At 38.1% G+C, this 16,233-nt stretch overlaps 1 protein-coding gene across 9 annotated transcripts in view; it reads right to left on the bottom strand.

Moving 5' to 3' along the window:
• The window catches only part of BEND7 (BEN domain containing 7), an 84,429-nt gene that overhangs the window by 49,191 nt on the left and 19,005 nt on the right, over window positions 1-16,233 (bottom strand). For 3 of the 9 annotated variants that reach the window (XM_023734349.1, XM_023734347.1, XM_023734348.1), the window contains one exon: window positions 15,368-15,455. The exons of the other annotated variants lie outside the window; for them this stretch is intronic. The gene's annotated coding sequence lies outside the window, so the exon portion shown is untranslated. The remainder of the gene's footprint in view (window positions 1-15,367; window positions 15,456-16,233) is intronic. 9 annotated transcript variants of the gene reach the window in all.

Here is a 16,233-nt window from a genome sequence, read left to right as displayed (position 1 = left end):
ATATAAGAAATTGACGTTTGATGCATTAGTTAAGCTCTATTTGTCTTTTCAGTTCTAATTAGAAAATGTCTTATCCATGTATAAACACCAGGGAAAGGAAGCTCTTAGGAGCAATGAGCTATCTTGAGAAACACGAATCTACAAGGAAACCTGGACACTTTTCCTGATTTCTTTCCAAGCCCTTCTTTCTCTTCACTACACACAACTCCAAGAGTTTTTGGTTTGTTTTTTTTTTTTTTGTTTTGTTTTTGTGGGGGGAGGGAAGCAAAGAAAAAGAAATAGTATTAAATAAAATGGGTCTGTGTTGTCTGGCTCCCTTATAGGTAAAGCAACTTTAACTGAGATTCTTTTGAGAGTTTAGTAACTATACTCCTTGGAAAAGACTTAAAAAAGACTACAAGCTGAATTCCATTCTTTATTCAATTGCAAAACTCAACTATATCACTTTCCTTTACATAAAGATCTTATATAATACATAATCTTGCACAATTTGACTAAGTATAAAGGCAACACATAAGTCATCATACATGACCTCTCTTTAGACCGAAGAGAAGGATATATTACACAGGATCTGATTATTCACAGTCAAGTATGATAAGAGGAAAAAAGTCTATAACATAAAAACATATACAGAGGTTGTATGTAAACATGAGTCCATTATACATGCCTTCTTATTATGAAGACTCACGAAGAGCAGTTATCGTACCTTTGCCCTACACTACACATGAACTAGTATTGACATAGAGTAGGCATTCCACAAGCCTCTCTTAAATAAATGAAAGAAATGGCTTATCAAAGCCAGAATAAAGTCCAGTAGAATTAAATGATATACTAAAGCTATACACAAACAATATACTAGTAAGACTGGGTGAAAAAGCACCAGAAATGATTTGCTCTACAAACATCTATCAAGCACCTCCTGCGGCCCAGAGACACAAAGATCATGTAGTACAAACTGAAAGGTATCCCTCCTCCCAATCTCTCATCCTCTTTACCCAAATCCTCTCATGTTGATTTACTGTTTTGAAAAATGCCATGATTCTTCCCAGCCTACTGACCCCTATCTCTTTAAACTGTGTACCCTAAAACTCCAGTTAGCAAATTTCCCTACCATTTGCAGATGACTCTGTTTCTTTGGCTCTTCCCCAAGGACCTGCTTTCCCTGCAGTCTCCTGCATGGAAGTTATTCATTCTCCCATTCCCATGGGGCTGAGGAAGGGTGGACTCGGCTTTCTTCTGGCTCCCTAAGACATGACTCTTCCAGCCTCGTGACAAAGCTCACTGTTGTTTGAGGAAGATGCTATACAGCTGTACCATCTTCCATACCCCTTCCTGCACAGAAGTTCTGTGTGCCAGCAGTTCTCTTAAGGAGAAGAGGCAGGCGATGAAGCTGAAATGTATATTGAGACTATCCTGTTAAGTGCTTATATGCCAGGTTAAGGAAGAAAGATTTTACCCTGGAGACAATGGGTTATTACTCTGGGTAATTTTAAATTCAGTACCTCTATTAATATGAGGATAGTAGACAATCAGATATACATTTTAGAAAACAATTCTGGCAAAACTATAGTGAAATTGTTATAGGGAAAGAAAACCAGCTGGAATGTTATTGCTAAAGGGTAGATAAAAGACTGTGGCAGTCCTGACAAGGATTTTGGGGCTGGGAATGGAGAGAGAGGCATTAAAGAAGTCTAGTCAAATGGCCTTGGTGATGAACTGGATGTAGGGATGGAGATGGGAATGGGGTGGTGAAGAAGAAGAATCAATGAAAGGTAACTCTAAGGTTTCTGTCTTGGGTGACTGAATGGATACTGATACTACTCAGAGAATTAGAAAAAGAAGGTTGCAGGGGAGTAGGGATATAATGAGCCTTGTTTCAATGAAGAACACTTAGAAAATAAGCATGCAACCGGGAACTCAGCTGTAGTGTACATAAAGTTGACAAAGAAATAATACTCCAACATTATTATGTTAGGAGGCTGGCCCCTCTGGGCTGAGTAAGCCCCTGAGGTTCATTAACAATTCAGGAGGTGAAAGGACACCTTAGAGAGAGATACTAGATTTCCTATTAACCTAGTATGTCAAGAGCTCAAAAATTTCCTTTATATATTAAAAGAGATATGATTTCGTTTGTTTCCAAGCTGGTAAAGGGGGTCAAAACCTACTCCTCTATCACTGTGGCAACTAACAATCACCTTGGTCATAATCCTGAGTCATCTCTGACTTCCTGCTCTCCGTCAGTCCAATACCAAAGCCATCACCCAAGAATGCCACACTTGGTAACTCAGACTGAAAAATCTTAAAGAATGGAGGTACAATTCTTCCACTATATTCAGTATGGGTCAGACTTTTTACCATGTCCAGATTTGTCCTCCTATTTTAAACAGGTTACTGACAAACTTGAGGAGATAATGAAAAAGTCAACAAAAAGATTAAAGGAACAAGAAAAAGTTAAAGGAGTTGGGTTTTTCACTAAGAAATGAACGGCTACTGAATGACTTAATTATCTTCAAATATACTATGGGTTATTATGGCTACTAGGTCTTTGTTCTTTATAAACAAGGAAAAACAGATAAAAAATGTAGCTTCGGGCCAGAGGTTAGGCAACATATGGTCTGAAAGAGATGACCCTTCCAGTTCAGAAGTACTAGAAACAGATTGCAGAACCATCAGTAAAAGAGGAATGCTTTCAAACTCCTTGCGTTTTCCAAGTAATGAAATGGTAAAATAACAGAAAAGATCTAAATTAGTGATAAACACTAAGATGACCAGGATTATACTAAATAGTTTAAGTATATCCTCTCAACAACTAGAAGAGGTAAGCATGAAGCCATGTTGTAGAAAAGACTGAACTATGGCCTGACAAATGATAGTGATGAGAGAAAGGACAGGGATGAGTAGACAGAACTCTTCAAGCTTATGGTGATGCTTTCTTCATTGCAAATCTCAACAAATGGGTTCAAAATAAAGGAATTTGAAGTAGACTCCGTGCTTTGAGAAGACCTGAGGTTGGTATCCTGGTTCCAAACCCATAATGGCACGCAAATGCTATCAAGGTCCCAACTAGCTGCCCTCAGGGACAACAAACATGTTTATAACGGACATGCAAGACTGGGATTCTAACTCAGGGGAAAAAAAGGTCTGAAAAGCATTAGTCTGTGGAACAGAGCAATGGTTTTCCAAGTGAACCTTTTTTTCAAACGAAATCTTAAGTGGAACCCCCAAAAATAAAGAAGAACAAACTCTGTTGAACACAGCTTGCCAGACCCCAGATTCCTCAGAGTTCCTGGAGTACCTTCAAGAACTCCAGTGGCTCCACACAACACAGTCTGAACGTCACTGACAAGAAATGAGGCAAAAAAGTGGCTACAGAATCATTTAATTGGTTAAAGCAAATATTATAAGAAACATCTAGACTGCAAATGTATTGCCACATGTTTGGGGCCCCTATTATACTGAAGATTGTTAAGTGAGAAATAGTTAGCAGCCCAAGTTATAAATGACATTTGTATTTAGAGGACAGCTAAGCTCCTTCTGAATATTTAGGTAATATCAAATTCATTCATCCATTCAATCAATATTTATTGTACTACTACTAATATGAAACACTGTGTGACTGAAAAAAATAAATAAATGAAAATATAAGACACAATCTCTTCCCTTCAGGAGTTTAGTCTGGCATGGGAGACAAAATGAATACCCAGACAACTCCAAGAATACAATGCCTCTCTTCTAACGAATGGGTGGGAAACTTAACCAGTATGGGTCAACTGTAGCCAAGGGAGGGAGGCCATGGGGTCTTTTTAACCACAGCTGAGGGATGTGAAGCTAGGTCAGGTAATGAGAGAGAATGCCATGGGTCCTAGCTGGAAAATAGGTCTTCAAAGCAAAAAGGGCAAAAAAGGCTTGAGATGAGTATTAAGGGTCAAAGAAGAAATAACAGGAAATGAAGCAAGGAACAGCAGTTCAAAATGGGCTACCACCCTCCTTCTCAAACTTTTCTCTCAAAGAACACATAAAGACTGAAGACAGTAAATATCTGAGAAGTCTGGGAGCAAAGCCCTAACAGGGGAATAACCAAAAACCAAACCCGCTGCTCTCAAGTCGATTCCAACTCATAGCGACCCTATAGGGCAGAGTAGAACTGCCCCATAGGGTTTCCATGGGGCAGCTGGTGGTTATCTTCATGTTTTATCTTAAAAAAATAATTATACAGTACTCTATTTCTACATTTAATTTAAAAACAATACCCACCTACCAATCTTGGAGTACAACTGACACACCAGAAGATGTGCCGCTTCCTGAGGTCCCTGGAACAACACTGGGTGCCCACAGCTGTAAATTTGCCAGTTTGAAAAGCACAGGGCCAGTATAAGGGTGGACTGGACCACTGCAAAAGGCAAAGGGCTGTTGCTTGTAAGTCAGGCTTCTAAATGTTCCCAGCTATGCTTTGCATGGGTATATTCATAGTGTCCATGATTGAACAGGCAAAAACAAGACAAAATATGATAAATACCTTAAATGTCTTGGGAATTAAGAAGAGGGAGAGATTATTTTAAACTGGGAGGATTATAACCTTTTCATGAATATGGTTAAGATTTGAGTTGGTCAACGAGAGATACCTAGCGTTTTCAGGGGCACTTTTGGAAGGAGAAAAGAGAAAACAACATTGAACAAAGCTTGAGGACAGGATAAAACAAAGTGGGCAATGGTAAATAAGTTAAATTAGTTGGAGTTAAGATACTGAATAGGGGCAAAGTCAAAAACACAAGAACTTTGGAAGTTTTGACTTTATCTTGAAATGAAAGTTTTTCATAAGAAAGTAACATGACACAACTATTAACTAGAACTACCAACCAATTCAAAGAGTTTATCTACTTACCTCTCCCCCAAACGGTCTTACACTAGAAAAAGCTAACTTTTATTTTATAATAAATAACATATCTGCCCAACTAAATGTTTCTGTGATGTGTAATTCTACCCACCATTAAGTGACTAGGCCTGAAACTGCCACTAATATTCAAGGATAATCAAGTCAAGGAGTTAAAATCCTGTATACTTGGAAGAATGCTTATAAATGAATAAAAGAGATGAATAATGAATACTATTAATAGAAAAATGGGCAAAGGATATGAACATGTAATTTATAAGAGAAATACATGGTGAATATTTTAAACCTATTAATCTCATTAATTATTAGCATAATAAAAATTAAATACTATTTCTTTGTCTATAAATTTGACAAAGACAATAGATTCATAATGCCCAGTTTGGGTGAAGGTAAAGGGTTATAATTACTCTCAGAGGCTGTTAGTGGGAGTGTAATTTAGCAAAAGCTTTCTAGAGGGGAATTCAGAAATTCCACTTACAGGAATTTATGCTACAGAAATATTTAAACAAGTACCCATTACATATGTATGAGAATATTCATTGCAGCATAATTTTAGTAGTGAAAAACTGGAAACAACCCAAGTATTTATCAATAGGCGATTAGATAAATGAGTTATTGTATACATATATAAATATATAGAAATACAATAAAATTATGATATAGCTTTACGAATCTATGAAGAATAATCGATCCTTATATAGTCATTTGGGAGTATGTACAAGATAAAACTGTAAATTCCATGAAAGTAGAGACTGATTATTTTATTCACTACTGGATAACAAGGGCCTAACACCCCCTGTGAGGTGGTTAAGCACTCAGCTGCTAACCAGATGGTTGGAAGTTCAAACCCACCAGCCACTCCATGGGGGAAAGATGTGGCAGTCTGCTTCCATAAAGATTACAGCCTTGGAAACCATATGGGGCAGCTCTACTCTGTCCTATAGGGTTGCTATGAGTCGGAATCAACTTGACAGCAAGGGATTTGGTTTCAGTAACTACCCCGCACAAACTAGGTTCTCAATATATGTGGAATAAATGGAGATTCTGTGAAGTAAAAAAAGTAAGCTGTAAAACATAGCATGATTCCATTTTCCTTTTTGTAATATATATATTTTCATATACCCTTGACGAGATGGATTGATACAGTGGCTACAATGGGCTCAAACACAGCCAATGACTGTGAGGATGGCACAGGACCAGGCCCTGTTTCCTTCTGTTGTACACAGGATCACTATGAGTCAGAACAACTGGATGGTACCTAACAACAGTATGTGTATATATCAATATACGTATTATATGTATATATTAGATATCAATATATGTATATATATGTATACGTGTATACACAAATATATATTTATGCATGCATACATACTCTATCATTATTAGTGGTAATCTGGTTATCTCTAAAGAATGTGATTGGGAAGGGATCTTTTTTTACTTTATATTTCATTTTCAACTTTATAAATTTTAACTTTAATCATTGTTTTGAAATAAACATGTATTACTTCAAAAAAAACTAGAAGAATTATTTATAATCTTTTCCTTGTAGTATTCTAAAGCTCAGTATAAGGCAACTGGTAGTAGCAGCTTTGGACATAAAAACATCTTCCACTGTGTTCCCATGAAAGATGAAGATAGGAGTGAGTAATAGGTGGCTAGAGACAGCAGCAAAAGAAAGGAGAGCGCTGGGTATGTTATGGTGTGCAACCCCTGAAATACATGCCTAACATCATTTTGTTCTTCATACTCATTACCAGCCATGTACTTTTAAAAGGAATTTAGATTTACATAGAGGAAAATGTGTTAATGCTACATTACAAAGCACTTACTATGTACCAGAACCTCTGGTAAGCACTCCCCTACATTTAATCTTGATAGCAAGGTAAGAGATAGGAACATTGATGTTTATGTCTTACCCAGGAGAAAATGGAGACTATGAGGTTCGTTAGAGATAAGAACTGGATCTGTTCGGCTCCAAGGTCTATACTCTTCAAAATTCTACTAAATTGCTCAAGTAGCTAGTTGAATGGCAGGAAGGAATTCATTCCCGAAACAATCAAGCTGTATGGTACCCAGGAAGCTCTTATGACATGTGTCCGGTGCCATTTAAACTAGTTAGCTCCTTAACCACCTAGTTATGTTAACACACATGGCTGAAACATGAAATCATTGAACCAAACTATACTACGATCGAATGAAAGCAAATCCTTTATTTCCCTTATCTATGATGAACTAGTCCTAAAACCACTCCTAAGAGTAGACTTTACATAATAATTGTCTTAAAACAAATATATTTTGTTTCTAGGATTCTGACTTAATTGTACTGCTTCAAACTAAGAAGAAAGACACTCACATATTTCCTTTTGAACTGGAAATGTGGCTCATGTGAATCCTGTTTTACAAAGGCCAAAGATCAAAACTTGGAAAAAGTTGAGTAAGAATTTGTGTTCATGCTTTTATGAAAAATATAGCAAAAGTCTTTAAAAGGGTGGAAAATATATATATATATATATATAAAGATTACAGATTAGAAGCTGCTTCCAAATTCCTATAATATTGCAACCAAAATCTTGCCTTCATTCAATAAGAGATAAAATACTCAAAATTTACTCTTTGGAAAGAAACAACCCTTTTCAATATAATTTGAAATGTTGATACTCTGCTGTGCTATACAGAAAACTTCTAAAAGAATCCTAATACAAAAGTGCAAATCTCCCCTCCCTACTGAGATGCTTACTGAGATCAACATCACGGATCAGTTAAGAATGAACTTGGTGAAGTACTGGCTGCTTTACATTTCTTTAGTCATTTTAATTTTTAAAATACTGAAAGTCAAATACACAGACTGTTGCAGTTTCATCTTCAACGTAAATACTATAAATGATGATGAAATAGCAAAAAATGGATCCTTCAGAGCACCTTTTTATTCCTAAGACATCAAGGAACTCTGACAACTTTGGGCCCAAAGGTACCTGGGGAGTGGCAATCTTCTCTTCTAGAGTAAGACTAATGGGAAATCTCTAGGGGCAAGGTAATGATCTCTTAAATCAGTGGCTTTCAAACATTTTTGACCACGTTTCAGAGAAAGAAACACATTTTTCATGATCACCTACACATACATGTACATATTAAAAAAAAAAACACCCAAACCTATTGCCCTTGAGTCAACTCTGACTCACGGCAACTCCATGTTTTACAGAGTAGAACTGTTCCATATAGTTTTTCTTGGCTATAATCTTTATGGAAGCAGTTCACCAGGCCTTCTGCAGAGCCACTGGGTAGGTTTGAACCACCAATCTTTAGGTTAGCAGTTGATGGTAAACCACTTGCACCATCCAGCTTCCTTTATGCCATGCATGTAACTAAAACAAGTGTCAGGAATTTATCCTCCCTACATGCACAGTACTTTGATATTTTCTTTTTTTTTTCTTATTGTTGTAGTTAGTGTTGGTGAAAATGTACTAATTTGATTTCATTACCCACTTACAGATCACAACTGCTGGTGTGAAAAACCCTTGCTTCAATGTCAAAGTTTTTTAGGACACTGTCCTAGGCAGTCTTCTCATGTCCCACACTCTGGATCTACCGATCATCTCTCCTTGTGCTAATGACCACCCACATGCCTACATTCCTATTCCTACAGCCCAGGCCTCACCTAGGAGTTCCAGACCGACATACCTAATTGCCTACTGGGCAGCCCCACTTGGACATTTCAAACACAACCTAAAAATTATGTCCAAAAATGTACTTTACCCTGACCATAACCAAGCTTTAATAAATGTTAACAACTCAGCCGTCCAAGACAGAAATCTGGGAGTTATCCCTCTTCCCCTTCCTCTCACATCCAATTAATCACTGAGTCCTACTTATTTCAACTTCTAAATTATGTCTGAATCCCTCTACTTCTCTCCACTCCCATTCCCATTATCACTTGATGGGGTTTCTGCCAAAAACCTTCAGTATTGCTCCCTCCCATCTATATTTCACCCTGAAGCCTGAGTGATTTTTCTAAAATGCAAATCTAATTACATCAAATCTCAGTGGGATACTGCCAATACCTTTAGGACAGAACCCCATCCTCCAAAATGGCTTATAAGGCCCTCCACATGTGGCCTCCCTTGCCTATGTCTCTAGCTTGGACTCCTGCCACATCTCTCCCTTAGTATATATGAGAAGCTCTTGGCTCTGGATGCACATTAGAATCACCTGGACAACTTTTAAAATATTACCAGTTTCCAGGTCTCACTTCAGAATAATTAAATCAATCTAATTAGTGACTGTAACATATAGCCAGACACCCTGTGCTCTAGATATAATGAAAGTCTTTAGTTCTTCAGAGGTACTCTCACTTCCTGGTCTTCACACATGTCCCTTTTGCACTATCACCCGCAACCTATACTTAACCTTCAGGTCCCAAATGTCATGTCCTCAAGGGTCATATTCCTTAATCCCCCGGACCTCATGAGGCCCCTTGTTCTATGTTCCCACAGAATCCTTAATTTCTCTTATCACAATCTACTGAGTTTTAAAATCTTTTAGCCTGGCACTAGTGACTATCCAATAAATATCTACAAGATGAACATAAGAATAAATAAATTCTAGTACCAAATATGATGGGAAGATACAAATTGAGGAAAGCAGAAGAAAACACTACTGATGTGTAAGAGGTAAACCAACTTCTGTGACATCTGTGAAAGAAGTTCTAATTTCTATGGAGTATGCAGGGAAGTGGCAAGTAGAGGCCATCTGGGCCAACATGCAATCATGTCTTCTTAGGAAACCTTTCCCAAAGGATCATATCTCATCTTCACGTTCTTCCTACTTAATGGAGGCTAGAGTTTCCCCCATTTGACAAATGAGAAGACTAAGTTGCTTGCCCAAAATGACCAAAATAAATCAGAGGAAGACAGATCAGATTTGGGCCACATGTCTCCTTGATGCTAAAGGCACTAAGCTCTCTCTTCCAAAGCCAAGTTAAACAGTAAAACATTAAACTTACGGAAAAATGCTAAAGTTAACGCTCCTGCAGCAAATCCTTCTCAATCATATTTCACGCAATGCATATTAAGGTATCCATTAAAGTCTTGCTAGTAATCGAAAGAATTATATATGTGCAATGAGAACGAGTTAATGTTAACAGAAGAGCCTTAACTTTTGCATCTCCGGACTTTTCAGTTTTAAGTTGCACCTTAACCTTGTATTTTTGGGAGGATTTCTGCATTTTATACATAGGTATAAAGTCGTATTTGAGATATAATTCTATTAAACACAGAAGCAACTTCAGAGTCTATTACATTGCATCAACTTTTTCTATAAAAATAAATTGTTAAGAATATTATTCCTGGAACAGAATAAATTCTTGGAATTACTGAGTAACTTATGTACCGTACCACTGTTCCGAGAACACATTACTTATTTTATCATGACAGAGTAAAGTTATTAATCTTTTGGCTTCCATTTCAACAATGAGAAACGCTGTGAGATGCACAGACACCTGCATTAATTTCAGTTCAACTTTATATCATCCATAAACATCTCTGTTTTGGACACCTCATCCAAACAAATGCTCACAGAAGACTCTATGTAAAATTCAATTTTATGAAACTATAAAAGTTCCTTGCTGTTAATTACAGAGAAAAATGTCTTATCACACATTTGGTTACCAGATAGCATAATCAGTTTTCTCCATTAACCTTTCAGATATAAGATTTGATTTCCAAGTAAAAAACACTGTAAAACCCTTGGAATTCAAATAACACAGTAAATTTCTACAGGTTTAAAAAAAATGCAATACTAAGAAAACAATTTTATGGATTCTTATTCACAAGCATACTGTCTGGAATACTGAAAGAAAATCTGTCTAACCTTCTTAATGATTTTAAAATATATTATGAAGTATGCTTGTAATAAGCTGTCCTTTGTATAGAAAGGAGGCACAGCAACCTGACCATCAAAGGGATGTGCCCTTTGAGCTCTCTCTTCTAGTTATGGTGATGCGGCTGAACTGGGTCATCACAGCCTATCATCTGATCCCCCTTTAGACTGGCATCTGTGAAACAACTGACTATGGAAGGGTGTTCAGTCTATGGCAATGGAATAGTTTTTTATGCTCAAAGCTATACTGTCCACAGATGACTGAATGCATTGCCTTGGCCTGCTAAGGACCAATATGTAGCTCACCTATGTAGGGGGCTTTTTTTGGGGGGGATAATAGTTCATTTTTTGTTGTTGTTGAGAATATACACAGCAGAACATACACCAATTCAACAATTTCTACATGTCAACATTCAGTGATATTGATTACACTCTTCAGGTTGTACAGCCATTCTCACCCTCCTCTTCCAAATTGCTCCTCCCCCATTAACATTAACTCGCTGCCCCCTAGGTTTCCTATCTAATCTTTCGAGTTGCTATTGTCAATTTGATCCCACATAGATGGTTCTTAAAAGAACATAATGCTTAAGGCAGACATTCTTTATTAGTTAAGCTAAACTATTATTAGGTTTTAAGAAGACTTCAGAGGATATTTTGGTTTAAGTTTTAAAGATTACCTCAGGGTAATAATTTCAGGAGTTCATCCAGCCTCAATGGATCTAGAAAGTCTGGATTTCATGAAAATTTAAAATTCTCTTCCACATTTCCCCCCTTTTGATCAGTATTCTTCTATAGAATCTTTGATCAAAGCATTCAGTAATGGTAGCCAGGTACCATCTAGTTTCTCTGGTCTCATGGCAAAGGAGATAGTTGTTCATAGAAGCAATTAGTCTTACATTCCATTTTGTAGGGGGTGTTTTTAGGCACGATGACTAGGTTGGATGCTACCAGCAAACCAACCCATTGTCATCGAGTTGATTCCCACTTGTAGTGACCCTATAGGATAAAGCAGAACTGCCCCATAGGGTTTCCAAGGCTGCAATATTTATGCAAGTAGACTGCCACATCTTTCTCCTGTGGAGCGGCTGGTGGGTTCAAGATGCCAGCCTTCTGGTTAGCAGCTGAGTGCTTTAACCACTGCACCACCAGGGCTCTTTAGGTTGGATGTGACTGACATTTATACACATTTATGCTACCAACATTTAGAGGGTGGGATCAAGGCCTCGTGCAATGCATGGGACAGTCCTGCACAAGAAAAGTCTCAGTAAACAAACTGTCCCACTCAGAGCAGCTGATAACTGGCAGCAACTTACATTTTAACATGTTTTAATATGGTACTTGTTCATTTATTCAAAAATAATTAGGGAGGGTCAATGCGCCAAACACTGTGCACCTGAAATACAATAAATAAAACTCAAAGTCTTCCCCTGAAGAAATTCAAGCCGAGACTTGAAAGATGAATGAAGGATCACATAGACAAAGGGAGTAGAGCGCCTTCTAAACAAAGAGACCAGCAGAGTACTGGGGGTGGGGGGGAGATGGGTACACAAGGGCACAGAAGTGTATTCTATTTCAGAGTTAAACTTTAAAAGGGGCTCTGGAAAAAGAAAATGAAAGAAGAAAAAATACATAATTAACTGAAAAATAAATATTTTATTGTTAGTATTATCTAAGATGGATATGTAAATTTTCATCCAAATGAGCCAGGGTGAGAGCTTAAAGGTAAAATCATTCATTTATCAAGCATTTATTGATGTTTGTTATGTGACTAGAATAGTGCTAGGCAGTAAGGATACAGAGAAAACTCTTAGAGAGTTTACAATCCAGTGGGAGAGATATATAAGTAAACTAAAAGTTCCTTGCTTTAACAGACATATGTACAGGATGCTGTGGAAGGGAAGGTGAGAGGGGGAAGACTGCCTGGAGGAAGTTACATCAACTTGTGGTCTTAAGGGATAGGAAAGAGTTGAGCCAATAAGGGAGGGCAGGTGGGAGCGTGGCATTCTGAGCAGAGGTGGTACGTGAAGAGGCACTGAAGTATAAAAGTGCATGGCCTACAGGGTGAGGAAATAGGGTCCGGCCCAGGAATTAAAAGTGGTTTGGTATGGCTAATGCATGGAAGACGAAAGGTGCGGTGTAAGAAATAAGCCCAAAGGAGCAGACAGGTGCCAGTTCATACAAGGTCTTAACTGTCATGCTAAGGAGTTTGGGTTTCAACCTGAAAGCAACAGATAATGAAGACTTTCAGGCAGGGGAGCAGGCCGAGCTGCTCACAATCCTTAAGGATCCTAAAGGCATTCCCTGGATCAGTCACTATAGGTTTGAGATTCTGCATCTTTCCTCTGTCCACCTCCTCTTGCCACTGCTGGTGCATTCCTTTCCAGGTAGTTTCCTCTCCAATAATCTGTTACTTACAAGAAAACAGACTTCCTGCAGAAACGTCCTCAATCTATTTTTAACTTTGAGAAGCAAAACACACTGTTCCAAAATGTTCATTCTATCTTATATCTGGCCATATTATTTTCTTCCAAAAGTAAAATCTACATTCCTACAGGAACCAGAGAGGCAAATTATTAATACATCTCCTTAGATTTTACACTTTGTGGAGATTTCTTTTTATGATTTGGTTGTGATCAGTTTAGCAAAATAAAATATCACAACATAACACACATTTCACATATAGGGCAGATGCTAAACTACACAGAGCCTTCATGAGATACAGAAAAAGGTAACTTTCTTAGGACAGATGCTGCCCCATGCACAGGTCTTGGTGACAGAGTGCAGGCAGGGTTTCAGCTCCACTCGTCCCTAGTTGAGCACTCTTGGGCAGGGCAGGTACAATCTGTGCAACTGCATGCAGGGGGACCCTGTTCCCTCAGAAACATTACATTTGCTAACGGCTATTCCATTCGCTAAGTGCTATATCATACTACTGTTCCAACAACCACTGCTGTTGTTGTTTAATGCATGGCTTTATTTTCCTAAATTAAGGTAGAAAATTTTTCTTTATGTGGAATCTGAGAACTAGACAATGTCAAAATCAGCTTATAAACAGATCAGTAGTATCTTAAGCACCTCTGTAAAGCTGTACCAATGTCACAGCAGGACACTGAACAAGCAGAACATAGGTTATTTTTCAATTTTGGTATTCAACATGCCACTGGCTTTCATATGTGAGTTCCTTGTCTTTTTGGTCTTTTCTAGATTAAAAAAAAAAAAAAAAGATTTCAGGTTATGTTTCACAACTCAACATCAGAAATCTCAAATTTCTGTTTAGTATATTACAAAAGCTTCTTCAAGTTAGATGAGGTTATGTTTTAGTTTGGCTCACTGTCTGTAAAATCTCAGTATAATGATAATATTTTAAAGCTGATCTTCAGAGTCCTATATAATAGTGCCCATATATTCATGCATTTAAATAACAAATATCTGAGTACGTATTATTTGAGTACCTATTATAAATACAACACTGTGCTAGGCACTCCAAACGATACAAAAAAGAATCCAGGTCACACTTGCTCTCTAACCGAACCAGAGGCATTGCCATCAAGTCAATTCCGACTCATAGAGACCTTATAGGACAAAGTAGAACTGCCCCACAGGGTTTCAAGGCTGTAAATCTTCACAGAAGTAGACTGCCACATCTTTCTCCCACGGAACAGCTGATGCGTTCAAATCGCCAACCTTTCAGTTAAGCAGCCAAGCACTTAACCACTGCACCACTGCTCCTAGACACAGACAGATCCTCATTTATATCCTAGCTCTGTCACTGACTAACTTTGTGAAATCTTCAAATTCCTCATCTGTAAAGCAGGAATAAGGAGCCCTGGTGGCACAAAGGTTAAATGCTCACGTTACCTGAAACGGTTGGTGGTTAGAACCTACCCAGTGGATCCAAGAGAGAAAGACCTCGAGATCTGCTTCCATAACGATAGCCAAGAAAACCCTATGTGACAGTTCTACTCTGTCCCGCGGGGTTGCTATGGGTTCAAATCAACTCAATGGGACCTAACAACAACAAAAAAGTGGGAGTAATAATACCTTTCATGGGACAGTCAATGAAATAACATACACAAAGCCAATGAGATAACATATACATAGTGCCTGGCACACAAGATCTGGGTAAATGACTTCATTCCTAATCCCAAGAGATATTCATAGCTTTCTGTTCCCTTCACTCCACTTTCCACCAAAAAAGGAGAACTGAATATGGAAAAGGACAAGGACACAAGGACACAGCTGGGCCACGGTGCTAAGAGTGGGGCTTCAGAGAGGAGGGGCTCTTGTTTCCAAATGATATACCTTTTGGGGGTTCTTCCTCTACCTCTCTCTTAGTCCTCTTGGACTTATTTGAGAATGCTTCTCTTGCTTGGAGCTCCAGACACTGGTAAGGTGAAATGTCAGGGCCTTCTTCCATTTGGAAGGAGGGACTCAGCTCCCTAGGCCTTTGAAGGTCAAACAAGAACCAGGCAGGGACCCAGGGGATCAGGGACAAAGAGCAGGCCACTCAACTGTAGGTGAAGAGCTCTTCATTTTACACAGGGACCTGCCAAATTCTCCAAAAAGGGAATTACATTGTGGAGACGGCTAAATCCCTACCTTGTAAAGTGTGTAGGATTTTCCCAGTGTGTCTTGTTTGAGGAGATTCTTTGGGCCTTAGTGGGAGTGGCTGTCATCAAGAAAACAACTGAAAAGAGATTCAAAAATTCAGAGATCTCAACCCTGCGTAGCTGGCATGGTTACTATATCATGTGCTTCTGGTACTGAAAGCTGTGTAACTTAACTGAATATTAAAAACAACAACTAGACGAGGGCTTGGCATATAATTGAAGCTCAGTAAATATGACCTGAATGAATAAATGAATGAGAGACTACTGAACACCTGAAGAACAAACATGTTAGAAATTTACATACTATAATGGTAAATCTGGAGTCCCTGGCTGGTGCCTGGTGGCATGCTTGGCTGGTAACTGAGAGGTTTGAAGTTCGAGTCCACCCAGAGGTTCCTTGGAAGAAAGGCCTGGTGATCCACTTCTGAAAAATCTGCCACTGAAAACTCTATGCAGCACAGTTCTAGTCCGACACACGAGGTCACCATGAGTTTGAATCAATTCCACAGCAAATGGGTTCGCTTTTTTTTTTTTAATAGTAAGTCTAAACCATAATCTAATATTTACAAAGAGATTTTATTTAATGTTTCTATTATTGTTATGAATAATATATTCTCATTAAAATGCTCACTTTTATAGATGCAAAAATCCTCTACAAAATTCTAGCCAATAGAATTCAACAACATATCAAAAAAATAACTCACCATGACAAAGTGGGATTCATACCAGGTATGGATGGATGGTTCAACATCAGAAAAACAGTCAGTGTACTCCATCACATAAATAAAAGACAAGAATCATATGATCTTATCAACTGATACAGAAAAGGCATCTGACAAAGTTCAACACCCATTC

Source organism: Trichechus manatus, unplaced genomic scaffold (assembly GCF_000243295.1).
Source record: "Trichechus manatus latirostris isolate Lorelei unplaced genomic scaffold, TriManLat1.0 scaffold00067, whole genome shotgun sequence".
NCBI classification, from domain to species: domain Eukaryota; kingdom Metazoa; phylum Chordata; class Mammalia; order Sirenia; family Trichechidae; genus Trichechus; species Trichechus manatus.
Note: the sequence above shows the minus strand (reverse complement) of the source record. Positions and strands in the feature narration are given on the sequence as shown.